Source organism: Artibeus jamaicensis, unplaced genomic scaffold, assembly GCF_021234435.1.
Source record: "Artibeus jamaicensis isolate MK-2021 breed Jamaican fruit bat unplaced genomic scaffold, CSHL_Jam_final scaffold_1964, whole genome shotgun sequence".
NCBI classification, from domain to species: Eukaryota; Metazoa; Chordata; class Mammalia; order Chiroptera; family Phyllostomidae; genus Artibeus; species Artibeus jamaicensis.
In genome coordinates this window covers 1,469,694-1,474,635 of record NW_026522030.1, presented here as the reverse complement: position 1 = coordinate 1,474,635, position 4,942 = coordinate 1,469,694, and positions in this window count along the sequence as shown.

Genomic DNA, 4,942 nt, shown 5'->3' with positions numbered 1-4,942 from the left:
TCTAATGTGAGTTTCCTGAAACAAGGCCTCACACATGAGCCTGTACCTCCCCCCCCTTTTTAACAACCCTTTTGACGTTTTCACTTTAATATGTGAAACCTAGCTACTTGTCTCAGGGAGAATTTATGGAAAAAAAGCTCCCATTTGGCTTTGGGGCAGCCCATAAAACTGTACTGAAAACCCTGACCAGTGAGAAGTTCCGAGTTCTTGGAGGGCAGAGGCGGTGACGCCATATGCCCTGGTGAGGCAGACGGTATTTCAATAATTAGCCCTCCGGGCAAGAGGATGTGTTCTTCATTCCTTCCTGGTTCCTAGTCAAAGGACGGGGCCCAGAGTCTGTTAAAGAGAAACCACAGCTTTCAAATAACAGACAAACGTATCTTTAACACAGTCAGTCTGTGATTCAAACGGTTTCAAAAGGTACAGGGGAGGGAAGGGTTTTCAAGAGTTTTAATTGCAGCAGCTAATTAGAATACCCACACCTCTCCCTCCCTGCCAGCTTTCCAAATCCTACTCCTCCCTTGGCTCAAGTCTGTCCTCCTCCAGGAAGCCCTCCTTGATAAGCCCAGGCCACTAGGGGTTTGTTCTTTCATGACTTAAAAACCTTTAGATGTTTCTTCTAGCTTTGGGGTCAAGTTCAGGGTTAGCTTGGCATGCAAGGCCTTTTGTGATTTGGCCACTTCCCTCCTCTGTGGCCTCTTCTCATGCTCCCCACTTCCACCTTTGAGCCAACTGTGCCAGAACCTTCTGTCTACCTCCTCCCCCTCCGTGGGGGCCTCAGAGCTTTGGACTGTACCCTTGCCTTGGCTGGCTTTCCTTCTTTATGTGGCTACATGGTATTTATTCGCTAAACTCAGCCCAGGCCTCTCTTCCTGAGGATAGTGGGGTGGAGAGTTAGAGTCCCCAGGTTGGGTGAGATGCCCCTGCTTGGGTCCCCGGAGTACTTGTGGCATTCTGACAATCCACTTCCTCACTGCCACCAGCCCCTCCTCTCGGGGTAGCTGTGCTCATCTGCATAGCTGCAGGGGCTTGCTCCTTTTTCAGCCCTGTCCTCACACCTGGCAGCAGCATCCTTGGGTCATCTGAGGAGAGTTAAAATGCTGATGCGTGTGTTTTCATCCTCAGGGATTTTGATTTGATTGGTCTGGCGTGGGGTGGGGGAGCACTGGTTCAAGAGTTCCCCAGGTGGGTCTGTAATTACGGCATGTGACTCAGGACTTCCCCTGCAAGTCCGAGGGACTGCGCCCCCCTGCCCGGCCCCTGCTGGGGCGGGTGGCCTTGAACTCACAACCTCACTGTTCTTGCCAAAAAATTGTTTTGAAAGAAACACTGTTCACCCATGTATCTGGAGCGGCAGGGCTGAGTAGCTATAGTCACCACAGCCCACCCTGTTAGGAGAGACCACCTGGGTGACATCACCTGTTACAGGGGTGCCCGTCTGAGCCCGACCCCAAATCCAGGAGCAGGGCCTGGGACTCCACACTATACACAAGTTACTGGGTGCCTCTGGTGCACAGTCATGCCACACCTCAAAACCTCCTAAACCGGGGCTGCAAGCTCCCGGTGACTGGCAAAGCCAGGGAGGGACCTGAAAGACAACCAGGGCCTTTGGGGAACCATGGAAGGGCTGGAAAACTACTCAGCGATGGCCAGTCTTTGTTCTTGGGGCCTCATGTTGTCCGATCCATTTTTTAAAAAATACCCACCAAAATCTAGATTTTTATGTGAAATCTGTTTAAGGTGGACAACAAATTCAAACAACTTAAGTACACTTTTCAGGCCAAACAGACGCGGAGTGAGCTGGAGAGCAGCAGGCTCGCCCCCCAGCTTTGGGGCTCGGGCTGCATGCCCGGGAGTGCAGGAAGCAGCCCGAGACTGGCGCTGTTCGGCCCGTCCGTACGCTGTCTGGGGACACTGCTCCGTACGGTGCACAGTGCCAGCTCTTCGTGCCAGCTCCCCGGGGAAGAGGCCTCTCTGGTCTCAGAGCCTGGGAGAGTCATGTTTCCCCTCGGCAACTGGTTGGTTCGTGTCTTTTGGCCTCTGCACAGTAGGGATTGGGCTTTGCCTGCTAGAAGGCTCAGAAGACAATCTGTGGCCTGTCTGCGCGGCACATAGGACCTCGAGGCCTGTTCTTCCCATACCTGGCTCGCTCCCGGTTTCTTCGGACCTTTCCAGTTTCTGTTTTCCATGTGTCCCCCTCACAGACCGAGCTTTCCCATTTACATCCTCCTGTATACCACGTAAAGCAGCATGTAAAGTGCTTTCTGAAATAAGGCAGCTATAAATAAATAGGCCCATACAAAACAGCAAGTGCTCGCCAAGTTTGTTGAGTGAGTGAGTGACTACCTGAATGATTCATCTTGCGGTCCCCCAGGGCCTTCCGCAGCACAGGTGTTCAGGAAATGAGGGGCAGGAGGATGTAGCGGAAAGTGACAGTTTAGAGATGGGGAGACAGTAGCCCTGTCGTTCCCTAGGACTCTAGGCAAGTTAAGCTCTCTTAGCCTCAGTGTTCTCATCCGTAAAATGGGGATCATCTCAGCAGCCACCTTGTCGGAGTTTTGGGAGGACTGAACGAGATTGTGGATGTCAAGTGCCTGGTACATAATAGGTGCTCATAAATGATGGCTGTCGTTGTTAATAAAACACCCTCATATAGGTCATTATTTAACAGCCTAATCATCAGTAAAGTATGCAGCGTGAACGAGGACACTCTTGCTCTGCTCGAACCGGCTCGAGTCTGACAAAGAAGCCACGTGTGCCCGCTGGGTGGATGAAGCAAACAGGTTCCTCAGCTCTCAGTCCCAGTCTGCTGCCCACACTCGGGCCACCCCGGGCTGCAGTGCTGACTGCGGGGAGCTCCGGTCCGAGTCCACAGCTGCAGCATCCGCAGGTGCTGCAGGCCCCGTCCCGCTTCCCCTGTCACTGAGCTCTCCAGCCCCAACCCTGTCCACCCCTGTTTGAAAGCCTCTGCTAGTCTCCTCCGAGCCTTCCCGTGCGCCCCCCCCCCCCCCGCTGCCCAGCCTGGCCTGGTCCCTCTCCTGGGGACCAGCTAAGGAAGCAAATCATCCCGAACAGTTCCCCTTGTCCTTGCTGATGGACGCACCCTCACTCCAGAAGTTTGTGTCCTGTGTGGTCAGGAGGAGCACTCGCAGAGGCCTGAATGGAGTGTCCGGGGGCAGTCCCCTGAGGGTGGGACACCAGCGTGACAGCCAGGAACAGAACCCTCCAGTACCTGTACCGGGATGGCGGGTCTTCATAGACCCTTGCTGTGGAAAGTTGAGCATGCTGAACTTCTCGTCTGCCAAAGGGCAGCCAGTTTATTCAGAGGGGCACATGGTGGAGGGCAGAGGTTCCCAAAGTGTGGTCCCTGACCAAGACCATCCGCATCAGCTGGGGGTGTGTGATGGGTGCAGATTCCGGGCCCCACCCCAGAACTACTGAGTCAAAACATTCGGGGTGCGGTGGAGGTGGCCCTCTCCGTTTTAGCAAGCCCTCGGGGACACGCAGACACATGTGGCCATGGCCAGCCTGCAGACTGCTGGGGTAGTTCTGGGCCTCTGCCACCTCTTTTGGAAACAGGGACAAGGCCGTGGCTTCTGTAGGGACAACCTCATACACGGTTGGTGCTCAGTAATCCTCTCACCCTGTCATCAAACCAATTTGTGCTCGTCAGCTATGAGCTGATACTGTTCTGTGGTTCCCCAGGGAATCTGTTGTGGACCCCAAGACAAGGGTGAAAAGACAGACAAAGTTAAGGGAAATTTGATTAGAAAGGATGGTTGGGACCCAGAATGCTAAGTGTAGAATTTTTATCTTAAATGTTTCTACTACTTTTCTAGCACAAAACAACAGGATCCTTGTGATTCCAGTGCCCCGGGGGCCACCTGGCCCCCACCCCTCAAGCCACCTCCCAGTCCCTGGGGGTATTGGACAAGCTGCTGAAGGTCAGCTTCCCCCTTCCCATGCTCCCCGCCCTCCCCCCAAGGCAGGGTGGGTGCCTTCTCTGATGATGCTCCTCCCCTCCCTGGCCTTGGCCTTGCTCTGATGGGAAGGCAGCAGGGGGAAGGCCCTCTTAGGACTTGGAGGTCCAGCTGCCTGGGGACGGCTGGTGCAGTCCAAGAAAAGGCGCCCCGGAGAGTGGACATGGGGCTGGGCACGCAAGCGCCAGACACTGCATTCCACCGGCTTCGGGGTGCTGGGCAGCCTGGGCCCAACCCCAGGGGGCCACCCCGGCAACCAGCTGCTCCCCTTTTAGGCCCTTGGCCACCTTTACACGTGTTCACTTATTGCCTGTCCCCCACTGCCCTGCGTGCACCGATGCTGACCCAATTGGCGAGACTAGCACAGCGGTACTGGGAGGATCTGCTGAGTGAACACCTAACACGTGACTTATTTATAGAAGGCTTTAGGGATTCTTCCCCTTCCGGGAACCCAGCACGAAGCCCACCAGGGCATCAGCTTAAGGTAACATTCCTGGGAACCTTCTCTGTGTCAGGACCTTACACTGTAATGATGGCCAGTCATCAGCACCCGACTGGTCAGGGACCTGGTGAGTCTGCTTGGCCTGTGGGGGCAGTTGCGCTCAGAGCTGGTAATGGGACTTGTTCAAGGTCACACAGCCAGGAAAGAGTGGGTCGGGTTCTGAGACCAGGCGAAAGGACCCCGGCTCCGGCGGCCTTTCCATCCAAGCTGCAGAGGGAGGGGAGCCCTGCAGAAGCTTTACTCCGGCCTGGCACCCCTGGGTTTCCTCATTTTCTCACGGGGACCCCAGGGTTCCTGAGATTCATAAAGGAAGGAACTGCCTCTTAAGAAAACAAAGCATAGGAATTCCCAGCAAGCTTTTTTTCCCAGCTTCTTGGATGTATAATTAACCAATAAAATTGCTAGAGGTTTTTGAGCTTTCAAATTTAAGGGAGAATGATTGGCTTAAAGAGGAGTCTGT